General features: G+C 45.3%; 1 protein-coding gene and 1 pseudogene across 1 annotated transcript in view; one reads left to right on the top strand and one right to left on the bottom strand.

The window, feature by feature from the left end:
* Positions 1-18,900, top strand: part of RAB11FIP3 (RAB11 family interacting protein 3) — an 81,990-nt gene that overhangs the window by 4,076 nt on the left and 59,014 nt on the right. The window lies entirely within an intron of this gene.
* On the bottom strand, positions 9,687-10,557 carry LOC109495031 (annotated as a pseudogene).

Raw genomic sequence — 18,900 nt, 5'->3', positions numbered from 1 at the left:
CAGAGAGAGAGGGAAACAGAATCTGACACAGGCTCCAGACTCTGAGCCGTCAGCACAGAGCTGACACGTGCTCGAACTCAGGAACCGTGAGATCATGACCTGAGCCAAAGTAGGACGCTCAACTGACTGAGCCACCCAGGCATCCGTGGAATAGGTTGTTTTTAAGGCCTCAACCATTTCTGAAGATTCTTCATTGACATGACCCCTTCATACTAAGAGGGCTGATGCTTTTGTAGCCACTAGCAACTCATCCTAAAACAGAATTGGCAAAATAAATTCCAAGAGTATTGTAAGAAAGGATTGGTTCCTTTGGCTTTACTTTTGAAAGGAATTAATTACCACTGTAAAGATTGTCTTCATGTTTATTACTACACTCACTTTAGCATTTACATTTAATAGTTACTGATCCTTTCCAGAGTACCTACACATTGAAAGACTGAATGCCCTTCACTGACCTTGTAGGCACTGTCCTCTTCAGTGCTTGCATGAGTAGGCTGCTGAAGGAAGCGTTGATGCTCAGGTCTCCCTGCTTCTTGTTCCTGCCTTGCTGCTGGCGGGCAGTTGGAAGTCCCTAGAGACACGGCTGCACCTTTCAGTTGCCTCAGTGTCCTTCCTGGTTTCTTTCCTAGCCTTGAATTTGAGTGGGGGTGTATCTGTACATGAGAGAGAATGAATGCCGGTGTGTGAGCAGGTGCATGTGGGAGCTGGAGTGGGGTGTGCGTGCATACTTCTGGGTCTGTGTGTTGGATGAATTACTAAAAGGCAGATGAGGTCCCTTTCTGTGCTTGGATCACAGGCAATTTTGCTAGTGTTTTAAAAGCATCTTTTTCATATTATAAAAGTAACACATGCTTATTAAAAATTGTGAAAACAAAGAGTAATGTAAAATATAAAACAAAAAAAAGTGACCAATAATCCTATTTTCCTGAGAAAAAATATCACTAACATTTTAGTGTATCTCCTTACAGACTTTTTTGTACACACAAGCACACACATACACAGAGCTTTGTACACAATTGAGATCATAGTGGGTAAAAGCTAAATTATTTTTATAGATGTTCATTGTTTAAAAACATGAGACTAAGTCATATCAGTAAGCAAAATAAGAAAAATAAAAACCACCTATAATTTCACCACCCAGAGTAACTACTTAAAATTTTTAAATGTAAATTAAAATATATGTAATGAATGCTTCATTGTACAAAAACAGTGTAATTCCCATGTCTGTTGTTCTGAACGCACTTTTTGACCTGTTTTTGAAATTAAAGATCTCTGATACCAGTTTACTTGTTTCCAGGAAGATTCAGAATTGTTAGGTGTTATTCCCACACAGACACTGACATATAGGAAGAATTTAATTCCATGTAGACCGCACAGAAAATGTTGTAAAGCACACCAGGCTCATGAATTGCTTCCCTTCCAAATACTTGTTTCAATTCCAGAAACAGGGTCCAAACATTAGTTAAAATTGAAATATCAGACACAAGAGTTAGGCATCCACTGAAGACTGTTATGTGGTCCTTAGCAGTGGTTATTACAAAGTTACCAAAGTAATTTAGATTAGTGTTTCTGATGGAATGAATTGTATACCATTATTATAACTGTGAAAATTGTCCATGTGGAAAAGTTTTGAAGGAAATACTAAAAACTAGTTGTAGTGTGTATGTGTGTGTATTGGGGAGGTATATTTGTAGAAGGGGGTGAGTGGTAGGGATGGGCTTGGTTTCATTTGAGGTACGGGCCACATTTTCTGTTATGTTTACTGATTTTACTTTGGAAAGTAGTGTCTGTATATGTATCACAAATTTCAAACCATATAAAAAAGAATCTAGTAAAAATTTTATTACAATCTTTAGAAATAGAAAATTATACCCTAAAGATAAAATACTTACATGTCTTATTTTGACTCAGATAAGGCTTTAGATCAAAATAAAAAACACATATAAAGAAACAGATTTTTCTGAGGAACTTTTATAGAATATTGAGTTAGCATGTTCAGACGCTTATCAAAGATAGACTTAATTTGTGTTGATATTTGGAAAAATGCATATTAAAAATGCCTGTAATTCTTAAAGGTTGGCTACTAGGTGGGATGGTGGTTTCATCAATGTCTAATAACATAAGTAATTCTGAGAGCTTCCTGGTGAAAAGAGTTGCACTGTAATTTTTGAAAGTTCTTGAGAGTGGTAGAAATGATTCAGTATCATGGTTAGGGAGGAAAAGAAACTTTTTCTGTGGGTACAGTTTTATTTTTATGTCCAAACATTTAATGCTTGTTTTAGGCAAGTTGGTATTACTCTGGTTATGGTCTAGCTAATTTTTTAAAGACCCATGTCTTCAGAAGGATTTAAGAACATACAGCTCCTGGAATTCTAATTTGTTAAATGATCTATTTTACTTTTTCTTTTGTTGGATAATTAAAAAAAGTTACAGAAGTTTTAGAGCCTTCTGTGCTGAAAGCTAAATCATCCTGCTGTAGTCAAAAGTGAGCTTGTCTGTTAAGATCCCTGTTTTGAGCTAGAGTTCTATGGGATTGGGAATTTATGCTGTTGTCAGTATCAGAGGCTTTAATGATTCATTGTTCTTTTTCATTTCACATAATCTGTTCTCACTTCTCTTTAAGCAAGTTTAACCAGCTCAGATTATGATTGATGTGTGGTACCGGCTGCCTAAGTTTGTTTATAGGTAGGTGATTTATATGTTCAGACAGGAGGAATTGTTCAGCACTTTAAGGACCATTATTGCCCTAAATCATTGGGTCAGTAACAAAACAATGTGCTTAGCATTTTACCATCTTGAGCAACCTAGGGGTGTTTTGTAAACAGTTTGATTAAGCTGCCTGCCAGTGACTCATTAACTGAATATATATATATATATATATATATATACACACACATATATATATGTATATATATATATATATATTCTTCAATAGATTTCATTTTTAAGTAAAAATACCCACCTAACGTGGGACACAAACTTAACAACCCTGAGATCAAGAGTTGTGTGCTCTACTGACTGATCCAGTCTGGCACTCTTGATTAGTCATATTTTTAAAAGTTAAATGTAATTTAAATTTTACTAATAGATTATCCATAATGAAAGGAATTAAAAGTCCACATAGACTAGAGACATTAGTGTTTCCTTTGAAAGCCTGCTAAAGTACATTTTAAAAAGTTCAGCCAGTGAGAGAAATTTTTTAAAACGTTTATTGATTTTTGAGAGAGAGGGAGACTGTGTACTGGGGAGGGGCAGAGAGAGAGAGAGGGACAGAGGATCCAAAGTGGGTTCTGCATTGACAGCAGAGAGCCTGATGCAGGGCTTGAACTCAACAAACCGTGAGATCATGACCTGAGAGAACGTTTTTTAACTTGAAATACAGATGAGAGATGGTAGAAGGCTGTGAGTTTCGAGTGAGGTCTGAGCAGAGGGTAGCCAGTTTCTGGTTCTCCTCAGAGCACTGATAATGTTTATGGGCTATGTGTAGGGTCCAGTCCCTGGTCTCCCTGATCATATCTGTGGAGGAACCTCAGGTTTTCATCTAGAAGATGAGAGAGCATAGCCAGCCTAACACACCTCTTTGGCCCAACTGTGTTCTCCAGTAGGGGCTCTCAGTAAGTTTTTTTAAAAACACGAGATAAAAGACTGATGTAAAAACTCTTGAAAGCCAAAGGGGGGAAAAAAGACAACCTGGTAGAAAAATGGACAAGAGATGTGAAGACATCCCACAGAAAAAGACAAATGGTCTTGAAACATATGAAAACATACTCAGCTCATCATGATGAGAAAGATAAATGCAAATTAAAATCACTTAGATTGCATCTCTCACTCATCATGTTGGCAAAAATGTCAAAGCTTGAACACATTCTGTTGGTGAGGCTGTTGGGAAATAGGCATGCTCTCATATTGCTGGGAGGGTGCAAAGTGGCACGGCCCTTATCAAGGGGAATTTGCAGGATCTGCAGACGAACTGACCCTTTTGCCTTAGCAGTCCCACTTCTAGTAATTTACCCCGAGGATGTACCTCCACAGATAAAAATATCAGGTGCACACAGTATTCATCGCAGCATTACCTGTGAGTAAAATATGGAAACAACTGAAATGTCCGTCCAGGAAACTGAGGTTTGTTCATGAAACAGAGCTGTGCAGCTGCAGAGATGAGGGGGGGACATTACTACAAACTGGTAGGGAGTGATGTCCAACATGCAGTAAGTGGAAAGAAAGTACAAAGTAGAACGCATAATTTGTGGTGAGAAAGAATGGTTATTATGTGATTCCCCTGCTAGGTGGCTCCTAGAGGAGTCAGACCACATAGCTGGAAAGGAGAATGGGGCTGGAGGGGAGTTAGTATTTAATGGGGAGGGTTTGAGTTGGGGAAGTTGGAAAAGTCCCGGAGATGGATAACGGTGATGGTTGTATAACAACGTAAATGTACTTAATGGCATAGAACTGTATACTTGAAAATAGTTAATTTACCACAACAGGGATGCCTCCGTTAGGCATCCAACTCTTGATTTCAGCTCAGCTCATGAACTCCCAGCTCACGGGGTCAAGCCCCACACCGTGCTCTACGCTGGCAGCGCAGAGCCTGTGTGGGATTCTGTCTCCTTCTCTCTTTGCCCTTCCTCTACTTGCTCTCTGTATCTTTCTCAAAATAAATAAAAATAAACTTTAAAAAAAAAGGTTAATTTACCACAATTTTAAAAAAAAGGAAAAATAAGATGAGGGATCTGAGATGCAAAACCCTAAGTGAATGACTTTAGCTCAGAGGAAGGGGAATCGACAAACAGAATAAGAAACCAAACCTCAGGGTGTCTGGCTGGCCCAGTTGGAAGAGCGTGTGACTCTTGATCTCGGGATCATGAGTTTGAGCCCACGTTGGGTGTAGAGATTACAAAAAATAAATAAACTTTAAGAAAGCAAGCAAGAGGGGCGGGCGCCTGGGTGGCTCAGTTGGTAAAGTAGGTTTTTGTATTCACAGGCCCCAGGACAGGCCTAGGCCAGCAAGATCTGACTATAAGGAGGTCAGGGTGGTGGTGGTGTGGGGGGAAGAGGTTGGTTGGAAAGAAAGAATGCAAAATTAGAAGAGGAATTAAAATGTATATATTTGTTTGTTTTTGCAAAAAGAAATCTAGGAAGGATAGATGAGAAAGCAATTTAAAAAACTTAAGTGGGTGGGGACAGGGTGTAAGGTATATATGGGTGGGAGTGAAACTTGTTTGAGTCTGCCTTTTTATATATCTTTGAGTTTTGAGCCATCCATATATTCTACATATTAAGAAAACAAATTAAGACAATGATAGAAACCAAACTGAATACACATAGGAGCAAAGGAAACCGAAAGTGAGTCGAATTACTAATATAACCACATAGGAAAGATTAATTCACAGGTCATGAACACAGTACTCTGTATTCCTTTAGTGGGTTGTATTTAAAAGAAAAAAAAGAACTACAAAGAAACTTAATACAAAGTAGGTTTGTTGTTGATAGATCAGCATAGAAGTTCTGAAATCTCTTTGGCTGTATGTCAGAGCAAACAAGTGTACTGCTTCTGGGAACCAGGGTTCTCTGGGAGGAAGGAGGTAAAAATATGGTATGGAGGGGCACCTGTGGCTCAGTTGGTTGAGCCTCTGACTCTTGATTCTCTCTCCCTCTGCCCTGTCCCCCCACTCATGTTCTCTCTCTCCCTCTCTCTAAAATAAGATAAAAAATAAAATAAAATAAATATGTTATGGAAAAGGTGAGGGAGAGCCTGTTGTCTTGATATTTAAATTGAGAGTATCGGTATGAATACGTGATTTAAAAAACAATTCCTAGCTCTGTCTTCTGAAAGAGTTTAGGAGCAGTGACACTCCAGTAGCAGTGAGGACACTTCGCCCCCCAGATACCGGTTACAAACACCATTTCCTACTAAAGCACTCAGGGGTCTTCGGAGAAGTGACTTACTTCAGGTTTGGGGCAGGCAAATTCAATGCGAGCCTGGATTATCTTGTACCAGAAAGCAAGGAAGTGTTCAAAAATTGATAGGGACGTGTCAAAAATGGAGCAGCTTGAATGGGTTCCCAGTGGGCAAATCTGGGACATTGGGAGTGTCAGAAAAGAGTAATGATGATAACGGATACATCGAATTTAAAAAGTCTGTGGCATACAGTGAGTAACAACCAGTCCTAGTCACACTCCAAAGGAGGTGCGTAGTTCCTTACAAATGGCCTTTGAAGGAGAAAGTGACAGATTTAGAGAATCGGTGTTTTGTTGTTGTTGTTGTTGTTGTTGTTGTTGTTTGGTTTTTTTTGTGGGGGGAATTAGTGTTTTGTGATGACCAAGGTAATTATTATTATTTTTTTTTTTCAACGTTTATTTATTTTTGGGACAGAGAGAGACAGAGCATGAACGGGGGAGGGGCAGAGAGAGAGGGAGACACAGAATCTGAAACAGGCTCCAGGCTCCGAGCCATCAGCCCAGAGCCTGACGCGGGGCTCGAACTCACGGACCGCGAGATCGTGACCTGGCTGAAGTCGGACGCTTAACTGACTGCGCCACCCAGGCGCCCCATACCAAGGTAATTATTGATTCAAGTGAGGATCATCAGTGGTTGCCAAAAAGTCTGAAGTGTCATTCCACAGATGATTGATTCCAAAGGTAAAGAGAAAAGTCCTTACATTTGGAGAAATATGTCAGACTCTACCTTGACCAGGTGATCAAACTCTGACTTAGCAGTTATGGAGATTACATTGCCCCTTGAGGGGATACAGTGGCGGGGACGGGGATGTGTGTGTCAACATTCTTGCCAAAAATGCTTACCCTGAGTCAAGTAATGAGGAGTAACCAGATAGCCCAGAATGTAGGACATTCTACAGTTGCCTGGACACTTGAAAATATCAGTGTCATAAGAAGGGTGGGGGCCCATCTAGATTGAGGAGGTGAGAGAATTGTAACAACTCGTGACTGGTTCTTGATTAGAAACTGGTTTAAAAGGAAAACAAGTGTGAAGGCCATTATTGGGACGACTGGAAAAATTTGAATATAGATGAACTTGGGATCAGTGGTCATAATGGTATTACATAGGAGGACGGTCCTTGTTCTTAGGAAATACACGCTGAAAGGGCTTAGGGAGGCATCGTGATGTCTGTACCTTAATACAATTTTTTAAAGATTTAATGATTTTGTTTTTAAGTAATCTCTATACCCAACGCGGGGCTTGAACTCAAGACCTGGAGATCAAGAGTTGCATGCTCTACTGACTGAGCCAGCCAGGTGCCCCTCTGCAGCTTATTTTTAATAGTTCCACAATTAAAGTGCAGGTGTGTAGAAAGAGATACAAAGCGAATGTGGAAGGACATTAATAATAGAATATAGAGGAGGGATATACAGGTGTTCTTTGAACTTTACAGTGGGTTCACTTCAAAATAAAAAGGAAAAGTACAATATGGGAAGTTCATTGAGGATAACCTGTACTTCGTCTTGTACTGTACGTTAGATTGTGTGTCCTTTACCAATACACGATATAACCCTGAAACCCTTTGTTCTCAAACATGTTTTAAAAGGAATGTTACACACGCACACAGGTTTTACTTGTTATTAACTTCACAGCCAAGGTAGCATTTATTGATTGACAGTTACACAAGGTATGAAAGGACCCCTTCCTTTGACACAGGGGTTGAAATGGGAAATTAACAATAGCTGTACGTTGAACCTTATTTATGAAGGGATGGTGCTTCCCCAAGAGATGTAAATATCTTGTCCAGTGTACAGATTCCCTCAGAACGAAATTTATAAAGAGCTCTCTTTTTCCCTCCCTGTTGACAGTATTCAAATGGATAAATCCATGTTTGAATAAATATGTGAAAGGAGCTTTGAAATACTTAGGGTGTCTAAAAATTAATTTCCTGTTGCAGGGTAACTTTATGTATTTTCTGCTTTGCGTTTTGTCTGGGTGTGAAAATGTTCAGTTAGATGCTGTTGTAGAGAATGAGGTGTCTCTGATGGGGTGTTGCACGTAGAAGTCCTGAGGTCATTTTGTTGTGGATTTAGGTATCAACAAAGTACAGTAAAACTGGATTTGTGGTTTGGGTTGTGCTTATGCCACAAATATGTTAACCATATGGTTAACTATGTACTGTGACCTTTTAGTGATGGTCAGTCCTTGCTGGGCTTGTTAAAGCCCTGGACTGCTGGTTCATAAACTCTTTGTCTTAGACACTGCACATTGTGATCTCCCTCTCTCTCTCAAAATGAATAAACATTAAAAAAAATTAAATATTAATCCATTACGTGTTAACATTAATGACAATTTGTTTTTGAGAGGGCACACGGGAGGGGCAGAGGGAAGGAGGGAGAGAGAAAATCTTTTTTTTTTAAATTTGTTTTAATATTTATTTTTGACAGAGAGAGAGAGAGACAGAGCATGAGTCAGGGAGGGGCAGAGAGAGAGGGAGGCACAGAATCTGAAACAGGCTGCAGGCTCTGAGCTGTCAGGACAGAGCCCGACGCAGGGCTGGAACTCAACATCAGTGAGATCATGATCTGAGCTGAAGTCAGATGCTCAAACGACTGAGCCACCCAAGTGCCCCGAGAGAGAGAGAGGAAATCTTAAGCAGGCTTCATGCTTAGTGCAGAGCTTGACATGGGGCTTGATCTCACTACTGTGAGGTCATGACCTGAGCCGAAATTAAGACTCAGACACTTAACCAAGTGAGCCACCTAAGCACCCCAACATCAATGACATATTTTTTTAATTAAAAAATTATTTTTATTTTTTTATTAAAAAAGATTTTTTTTAATGTTTATTCATTTTTGAAAGAGAGAGAGCACAAGCAGGGGTGGGACAGAGAGAGAGGGGTGGGGGTGACACAGAATCCGAAGCAGGCTCCAGGCTCTGAGCTGTCAGCAGAGAGCCCGACGTTGGGCTCGAACTCACGAACCGTGAGATCATGACCTGAGCCGAAGTTGGATGCTCAACTGACAGAGCCACCCAGGCACCCCTAAAAAAATTTTTTTTTTAAACATTTATTCAGTTTTGAGAGAGAGAGTGTGAGCAGGAGAGGAGCAGAGAGAGGAAGACACAGAATCTGAAGCAGGCTCCAGGCTCCGAGCTGTCAGCACAGAGCCCGATGCCAGGCTGGAACTTGGAAACCATGAGATCGTGACCTGAGCCGAAGCCAGATGCTTAATCAACTGAGTCACCAGGTGCCCCCGGCAATGACATTTTTTTTTTTTTGATTAAAAAAAAATTGGGGGGGCCTGGGTGGCTCAGTCGCTTACCGACTTCGGCTCAGGTCGTGATCTCGCAGTCCGTGAGTTCCAGCCCTGCATCGAGCTCTGTGCTGACAGCTCAGAGCCTGGAGCCTGTTTCAGATTCTGTGTCTCCCTCTCTCTCTGACCCTCCCCCGTTCATGCTCTCTCTCTGTCTCAAAAATAAATAAATGTAAAAAAATAAAAATAAAAAAATAAAATTTTTTTTATGTTTATTTATTTTTGAGAGAGAGCAAGAGACAGCGTGTGAGCGAGGGAGGGGCAGAGAGAGAGGGAGACACAGATTCCGAAGCAGGCTCCAGGCTCCGAGCTGTCAGCACAGAGCCTGACGCGGGGCTCGAACTCACAGACCATGAGATCACGACCTGAGCCAAAGTCGGTTGCTCAACCGACTGAGCCACCCAGGCGCCCCCGTGTTCTCTTGAAGCCAGCGCTCAGGCCTTGTCCAAGTACTGCTGCAGGAGCTGCAGCTGCTCTGTCCGCTGCTGCTGCTGCTTGGTCTTCGGGTTTTGCTCGTGTCTTCTTGCGCCGCAGATCAGGGGTTCGTACTTCTTACGCGTGTAGAATTTCCTGAGGTTCTCCTCCTGAGTCTGGTTGATGATGGTGAGAATGCAGGTGATGGATTTGCGAACAACCCGGATCTTAGAGAGCTTGGAGGCTGCGCCGCCTGTCAGTTTGGCCACGCGAGGCTGGGACGGCTCCACCTTTAAGTCTTCGGCTGCCTGCCTAAGCACCTCCTCCTCCCCCTTCTTGCCTCGAAGGTCTCACACCTTAATCTTGGCCACGTCTGCACCCTCCACCTTCGCTGCCAATGGAAGAGGTGAAGGAGAGAGTTTGCATCTCTTTAAAGACCCAGTTCTATTTGAACATCACTCTTCCTCACTCTGTATTTACTCCGACATTAATTTCACAAATGTTTACTTGGGGCCCACTCTGCTGCCCCCTCAGGAGGCCTCAGGGCTGCCCTCTGCCCTCACTGCTTTCTGTGTAGTAGAAAAGCAGAGGTGAAGCCAGGACTCGGAGAGGGAAGTCACGTGCACCTTGGTCCACCTTTGCTGCTCTGTAACTTCTGCTTGCTGTGCTCGTTTCTGGTACTTGTTTTAATGTTATATTTCAGTTTAATGTTAATTTTTATCATGTGTAGTTTGAAAAGTCAAATGGTGTACTGCACGCTGCACAACAGGAGGTAGCTGTGGTCTCCTTGCCTTTCCCGATCCTGGACTCCTGGCTGTTTCCTTCTCGGGTTCTGTCCCCCAGGTTTAGATAGTTGCTGTTGTGTTTCTCTTGGGGAAGGTACACCCGCATATTTCCCTTCCGTCTCCTCTGTTCTTCAATGTAGTGAATCCTAATGCGGATTAAATAGACCTTTTGTGTTTGTTTTAATTGCAGATATTTTCCACAACTGTCCCATGTGGTGTGCCAGGAATACATTTCCTGCCTAATGCAAACTTCGGCTTCTCCTGGAATCACTTTACATTGTTTTTTAATGGTTTTTTATTTTGAGAGAGACAGAGAGTGAGCATGACCAGGGGAGGGGCAGAGAGAGAGAGAGAGAGAGAGAGAGAGAGAGAAAGAGAGAGAGAGAGAAAGAAAATCCCAAGCAGGTTCCACACTCTCTGCCCACAGCCTGATGTGGAGCTCGATCCCGCGAACCTCGAGATCATGACCTGAGCTGAAACCAAGAGTCAGACACTTAACCGACTGAGCCACTCAGGCACCCCATTAGTTTACATTTTCACGTGTTCTGTTTTCCATGTACCCATCAATAGTTCTTGCTAGCCTGTCTGCTGGGGATCTCACCAGTCAGCATGAACTCTTGGACTTCCATTGTTGTGTCCTGGCCCCTCTTCTCGGGCTGGGGCTTGTCTCCTCACCCCCAGCCTGGTGTTCTACTTTTGGAGCACCTCTGCTCATCTGTCCTGAGTCCGTATCCTGCCTGAGGTTCCATGTCAGACATTCACCCAGGCTTTTCTTGTCAGGTACGACACGTGACGCCCTTTCTACTTCCTGCACTTTGCTTGGTCATCTGGCATCCTCTCTGTGGCCATTATGTTACTGTGTTCTTTGCTCTAAGTGAGTGCCCACTTATCCATCCCCGTGCATCTTCCAGAAGGTCAGCGTCTCTCCTCTGGAGCAGTGTTTTTCCAGAGGACTTCCAGGAGGGAGTGGAGAGAAACCCGGGTTTTCATTCCGTTGAACTCTATTTAAGGCCCTTTCTCTCCTCGACATCCTGCATGTGCGCCTGTCAAAACTGGCTCAGTGCTTGTCTCCCTGGCCTCACCATTGTCCGTGTTGTGGGTGGAGCAGGACTTACTAGTGTCCCACAGCTAGGGGACAGTGCCGGGACACAGACTGCTGCCCCTGTCCCTTCTCCCCTGATTATTGTCTGTGGGAAATCTGTGCCAACAAATGGTTTGGTTTGGGTTTCCTTATCTTGCATTTTGTGTGTGTGTGTGTGTGTGTGTGTGTGTGTGTGTAAGTTTTCACATTTTGACAAAGTCCACATGCATGAAATGAGGTTTTTGTAACTCTAGAATATTCCATTACATGGATGTACTAGGTATTTATTGTTTGTTTTTCTCCACCAGGAGTAATGCCTGTATGCCTCCAGCTATACAGATTAGTTGTCACAGCTTCTAGCAAGACCTAATTTTTGTGCTGGGAAGATTGAGGTTATTGTCTTGGGCTTTGGAATTGGAGATATTTGGAGGAAGTGTAGTAAGGCTTTCTTAGCATTTTAGAGCTTTTCTGTGGCATAGTAGAGGAAGGAGGCAGAGCGTCCTTGGCTGTGTTGTGGGAAATCCCTCGTCTGATTCAGCAAAAGTTTCCTGTTACTGGTCTAAAATGTAGTCCCTGAGGGTCCCCTGGGGGACTCAAGTCGGTTAGGCGGTTAGGGATCTGACTCTTGATTTCGGCTCAGGTCATGATTGTGAGGTCCATGGGTTTGAGCCCCGTGTCGGGCTTTGAGCTGCTGACAGTGTGGAGCCTGCTTGGGATTTCCCCCTGCCCCGCCCCGTCCCTTCCCTACTCATTCCCTCCTTCTCTCTCTGTCTCTGTCTCTGTCTCTGTCTCTGAAATAAATACATAAATACATAAATAAATAAAACGAATGAATGAGTGAAGTCCCTGAAACTGTGAGTTGAGAAGCTGCCTGCTGCCTGCATCTCCTCCCCCTGTTCGGTTTGCAGGGGCCAGCGTGGCCCCAAGTGGTCACAGTTGACATGCTAGGGAGTGGAGTGTGTGGGGGCTGTTCTTTGAGGAGTAAGGTGCTGTGGCCGATGCCACGCTGGCAGTGGCACTCCTGTGTCCATTTATGTGAGGTCTCTGCCCACCCTCAGCGGGATGTCGCGTACGTTCAGGGAAGCACAGTGGTGTCGTTGGGGCCTTAGAGTCAGAATTGGGCTTTGTTTCACTCAGCAGATGTGCATGGTGGTGTTTACTGAGTATCTTCCTCGTGCCAGCCAGTGTCATAGGTGCTGGGGACAGATGATACGCCAGAGCAGCATGCTTCGTGTCCTTTCGGTAACTGCCAGCACTGCCAGGTGCTGTGAAAGAAAAGCAGAGATTATTTAAGGTTGTGTAACAGGGAGCCCGACCTAGTTAGGACTTTCCCTCAGGGGAGTCCCTTTCTTTTTTTTTCTTTTTCTTGTTTTTGAGGTAACTCTTAAGCTGACGTTCTGAAGCTGAGTAGAATTAGTGAAGCAAAGGGTGGCAGAGGAAGGAGGGTCCCAGGTGTAGGTGCAGTGGGGAGAGGCCTGTGTGGGAGGAAAGGGGGCACAGAGCTGGAGGGGTGGAGGGGCAGGGACCTCGGCACCTGCTGGGGAATTCGGGCCTGTAGTCTCTGAGAGAGGGGTAGGTGATAGGATCTATTGTTTAGAGAGAGGGCCCAGTTAGGAGAGGACAGGAGTGGATGGGGGAGAGCAGTCGGGACCCCGGCACAGTCCCCTCACACAGGACGAGCTATAGGTATGTGACTCCTGACGACATCGTTCAGATCCGACCCTGCCTATTCTACTCAGCATGCTGGCCACTCTCTTCATGGTCGTGGCTGCAGCCGCCAGTGTCCCGAGGTAGAAAGAGGACCCCGTCCCTCTGTCTCTGTTTAAGAAACTCCCCTGCGGTTTCCTGGGTCCACCGGCCCCCCACCCCTTCATTGGCCATGCCAGTTCACAGGTGCTTTCCAGCCAGGTCCCTGCACTGCCTGGGGGTCGGGGGATTGGAGGCATTGCAGTTGGCTTGAACAGTGCCTCCCTAAGTGCTGTCCCTGGGCCTGTAGCAGTAGCAACATTGCCAAGAGAGCTGTCAGGGATGCAGCATTCACCTTGAGTGTGGGCATCAGTGGTTAGACCAGTCAGCTTTGCTCTCTTGACCTGGCTACAGTCAGCCTTCCCTGCTGGGACCCCCCCCCCCTCCTTGCCTCCAACACTGCCACTTCCCCTTTCCCCATTTTACTGTTCTCCCTAGCTTAGTGTTGTCTACAGATTCCATATTTTACTTATTCTCCTATCTGTCATATCTGTCTCCATTCCCACCCACGTGCCACGAAGGTGCCTGGCAGGCCTGGCATGGAGCAGTGCTCCTGGCTGTTTATTACTGAGTCAGATGAATTAAAGAAGGATTGAAGTCTGTCGGCAAGGGAGAAGTGGAGAGTGGTGTTGGAAACCAGCCGGCAGTGACCACTGGTGCCATCCGGAGACCCCACTGGACACCTTGGGAAAACACCAGCGACAGGGTCCAGCAGGAGGTGTAGGGTATGCAGGGAATGACAGGGGGAAGGAAGGCTGAGGGGCAGGGGGCGGTAATTATTTTAAGATAGGCAAGGGGGCCCTCCCATGTTGCTCAGCTGCTGTAGGCCTCTCTCTAAATGAGGACCCGGGACGCCTGGGTGGCTCAGTCGGTTGAGCGGCCGACTTTGGCTCAGGTCATGATCTCTCAGTCCGTGAGTTCTAGCCCCGCGTCGGGCTCTGTGCTGACAGCTCAGAGCCTGGAGCCTGCTTCGGATTCTGTGTCTCCCTCTCTCTGACGCTCCCCTGTTCATGCTCTGTCTCTCCCTGTCTCAAAAATAAATAAACGTTAAAAAAAAAAAAATTTTAATGAGGACCATAGGGGAACCTGATTCACAGGTGGTTGTGAGCAATGAACCAGGCAGGTATAGTACTTAAACCCTTCCTGACATTTGGGGAGTGATGTTAGTTTATTATATGTATGTGTGTGTGCGTGTGTGTGTGTGTGTGTGTACACACACACACTTTTTTTTAAGGTTTCTTTATTATTATTAGTTTTTAGCAATCTCTACACCCAACGTGGGGTTTGAACTCACAACCCCGAGATCAAGAGTTGCTCACTCTTCTGCACGAGCCAGGCAGGCACCCCTTGGGGAGTGCTCTTTAAAGAAGTCTGCCTGATCAAGGGCTCACTGTGTGCAAAGCTGTATTCTCTGGACTTTAATTTCCTTTTGGACATCCTAGGGGAACTTTAAAACACTGCATGTGTATTTATGGCTTGTGACTCCAGAACTAGGCCCTGGGGTGGCTTGGGGTTACTGACACCATGTGTCGGTGTTGCTGATTGCCCACTGTGTACTAAGCTCTGGGCTGGCTTTTTATGGGAGTTGCCAAAAGAAATTAGGAAACACGTTTCCTGCCTCCTAGGAGTTAATGGTTTGGGGGCTGTTTGAATTGGGGTAGGAAGAGTAAATACTTTTCTTTTTCTTTTAATGTTTTATTTATTTTAGAGAGAGAAGGCAAGGGTGCACGTGGGAGAGGGGTGGAGAGAGAGAGAGGGACAGATGCAGGGCTTGAACTTTTGAACTTCGAGATCTTGACCTGAACTGAAGTCAGGTGCTCAATCCACTGAGTCACCCAGGTGCCCCAGTACTTTCTAACTTTTAAAAGGAGATTTGGGGCACCTGGGTGGCTCAGTCAGTTAAGTGTCTGACTTCGGCTCAGGTCATGATCTAATGGTTTGTGAGTTTGAGCCCCGCATCATGCTGTCTGCTTTCAGCAGGAGTCTACTTCAGATCCTCTGTTCCCCTCTTTCTGCTCCCCCTATGCTCGCTCGCTTGTGTGCTTTCTCTCTCTCTCTCTCTCTCTCTCTCTTTTGAAAATAAACATTAAAAAAAAAAAAACAAAGGGAGGCTCTATTTCTTGTCTGTGGTTTTTGTGTGTTTGTTTTTGCAATGTCTGGTTATTTAGGACCCTTTGAACAGATCACTCCTTATTTTTTTCCCCCTTTTGTTGATTTCTATTTAATTTTTGTGTGAAAAGTATTTATCCTACCTCTTAGGAATCTTGTGTTCCTGTTTCTGTAGGTGTGAGTAGCATTTTCAGTATTTCATTTCCTAAAAATAGGCATGCTGTAAAAACATGGCGTATTTACTTGGCTATGTGTTATACATTTTTATATTATGTTATTAGTAGATTATATATTACATGACCTGGTGAACTTGTAGATAGTTTCCAAAATGGGAAAGTGCTTAGAATGTTTTTGGACCACAAGTTTTTGTGTTTCTTTTCATTGTGTTGAAGACTAAGTGGCTTAAAATGCTTGAGGTGGATGCCACTGCGGGGGGGGGGGGGGGGGTTGGGGGGGTGAAGCTGCTTACCAGGCGAGGGGGACCAAGGCAGTGTCCTCCTCCTTCCTGTTCTCTGTAGGCCTGGGTGGCAATCTTAATTTCCCGAAGAATGTTTTCTGCTGGAAGAGAGCACCTTGCCTTGCCCCCAGATTCCTGCCTGTTGCCTCTGAGGTCAGACATGTGCCTTCCTGACAGAGACTTTCAGAAGACACAGTGAGACTTTTTAATCTTTTTTGTATTATTATCACAGTCTTTTTATTTAGTATTTATTTTTGAGAGAGAGAGCGAGCTTGAGCAAGGGAGGGGAACAGAAAGAGAGGAAGAGAGAGAATCCCAAGCAGGCTCCGTGCTGTAAGTGCAGAGCCTAACACGGGGCTCAAACCCATGAACTGTGAGATCACGACTTGAGCCGAAATCGAGAATTGGAAACTCAACCGAGTGAGCCAACCCAGGCTCCCCAGACACTTTTATCTTTTTAAAAATTGTTTATTTTTGAGAGGGGTGGGGGACACAAGCAGGGGAGGGGTAGAGAGAGAAGGGAACAGAAGATCCAAAGCGGGCTCTGCTCTGACAGTAGAGAGCCCAACGTGCCGCTGAAACTCATGAACTTGAGATCGTGACCTGAGCCGAAGTCGGACACTTAACCGACTGAGCCACCAAGTACCCTGAGACTTTTTTTTATCTTTTATGTCAAGAAAGACTGCCTTCTGAAAAGGTGGTGTGCTGCCTCTGGACATGTCAGAGCCTGAGACCAGCCACATCAGGAGAAGTCTGTTGATGGGGAGGGAGGCTCCCTTGTGTCCTTGATGGCACAGCTGGGGACTGTGAGGTGAGGCAGGGCATAAAAAGGTGAGAACAGGCACTCTAGCCACACCCACCCACCTTCTTCCTCATCCAGCCTCCTTTAGAATGGAGGAAGACAGGGGCGCCTGGGTGACTCAGTCAGTTAAGTGTCTGACTTCAGCTCAGGCCATGATCTTGTGGGTTTGTGAGTTCAAGCCCCGTGTCAGGCTCAGTGCTGTGTCTCCCTCTCTCTCTGACCCTCCCCCGTTCATGCTCTGTCTTTCTGTCTCAAAAATAAACATTAAACATAAAAAAATAAAAAAAAAAACATTAAAAAAAAAAAGAATGGATGGGGACAACTTGGGTTGATACTCCTCATAGCTAACGTCATACTCATTTGTCCATTATTAAAAAAAACAAAGGTTCCATAAATGTACACCACAGGACATGAAATCTTCCCCAGTTTCTGTTGGCAGTGGGAGTGTTCTCTCACTTGGGATGAATCTCTCTCTCTGCGTGTCCCCCCAGCCCCCCGTAAAGTGCTGCTCGTTAATTTACAGGCCCGCATGTAGGCAAGTGACAGAATACCTGAAATAGTAACGAAATACTCCCTCATAGCTGACACTGCTTGATTTCTGCCGCGAATTGGTTTCGTGTACATGAACCCTAACGAGAGCCAGGACTGGCGCAGCAGCCAGGCTGGAGTGCTCTGCCCTGAGCCGCGCTGTCGTCCTGCTGTCGTCTTGCTGTTGAGCAGGCGCACCCCAGGCTCCCCCCACGCAGGCCCCATTCCTCTTCCTACCATGTAGTGACACGTTCTTTGAGTGATTGGTGATCAGGCGTGTAGTTCTGACTTGTGTGCTTAGAGAACGGAGAACCTGGGTTCCAGTTCACAGTCTGCCCCCTGTGTGACGCTGCTGTTTGAAGTGGGTCGATACTCTCTCCAGTCTGTGTCTTGGGGGGGCTTTGGGGATGGTGATGGAAGTTACAAATGTAAACAAATGGAAGTTACAAATGTGAAAAGGATCTTTGGCTCCTTTTTAGCCTTGTCCCCTGTCTCATCCCCCAGAGTCATCTGGGACTGGGCCTGCCCCCCTCCCTCTGCATCCCCATCCCTTGTCAGCAAGGCCTGGCTGGGGCTGGAGAGTCTGCAGCCCTAGCGCGTCCCTAGGCAGTGCTGCAGTGTCCCCTCTGGAGTTGTGGCCGTACACAGAATTGACCAAGGAGCTACAGACTAAGGGGCCCAGCTGTGCCACAGTTTCAGTCCTACTCTCTGGGGGCAGGAGCAGGAGGAGTGCGGCGGAACCTCCCCTCTGCGAGGCTGAGAAATACGCAGCAGTGACGGAAAAGCCGGCCTCCCGGAGCAGGCGGGAGCACTTGAACTTGGAGCGGGTGTGGGTGCCTCTCTTGTGTGGGTCTTATTGAACACTGTGTTGTGGGTGAGGACTGTAACCTCAGACCTGGAGGCTTGATTGATGAACAGCTCTGAGGAGGCCGGAAAGATAGTTGGTGAGAGCTATCTCTGTGGAGGGTGCCCTGTGGGGCCCCGTCCCCTGTCTGGCTCGGGCCCAGTCAGTGTGAAGGGGGAGAAACTAGAGGGACAGGATTGGTGTGGTGCACAGGCTGTGAATTAAAGAAATTTTTTCCCCTTTCATTCTGGAGCCTTTGATAATTCTCCAGAAGGCTGTCCTGGGCTGTGCTCAGGAGCTGCTATCCCTTCCACTCAGCTTGGTCACACTGGAGGCATTTGGATGCTTTCATGGATTTCTGCTTCTGGATCAGAAGCAGAGCTGAGCCTTTTTTTTTTTTTTTTTTTTTTTTTTTGCTGAGCTGCTAGAAGGCACAGAGGTGTGATCAGAAGGTGTTTTGCATCTGTGCTTGGGTGTCAAGGGCAGTGCCTGTGAGTGACCCCCTGTGGGCCAGAGACTGCTTCACTGGGTGGCTCTCTGGAGAACGGGACAGGTGGACGGTCTCTCTTGTTGGGTGTGGTTCAGAGTGTGACCTGTGCAAGTGTCTGCCCCCCCCCCCCCGCCACTCCTTGCTGCCCTCCCCCTACTTGTTTACACAGTGCCCTGTCATTCCAGCATGGGGTGTGCTGGTTTACTTTACTAGAACCCTGGAGAAACAAGGCTGGATTTTTTTGCTGTGGGAAACAAAAAGCCCTTTTGTGAGAGTTCTTCCTTCTCAGTGTGGTTCACTCTGGCTGCTGAGGAAAGGCCACAAAGTCCGAGACACTTTCTTCTTAGTGATTTCATTTTTAAGAACCCCCTTCAAGGAACCTGCCTTATGCA

The sequence above is a fragment of the Felis catus genome, chromosome E3, assembly GCF_018350175.1.
Source record: "Felis catus isolate Fca126 chromosome E3, F.catus_Fca126_mat1.0, whole genome shotgun sequence".
Taxonomy (NCBI): Eukaryota; Metazoa; Chordata; class Mammalia; order Carnivora; family Felidae; genus Felis; species Felis catus.
The sequence above is the reverse complement of the archived record's forward strand: the minus strand, read 5'-3'. Positions and strand labels throughout refer to the sequence as shown.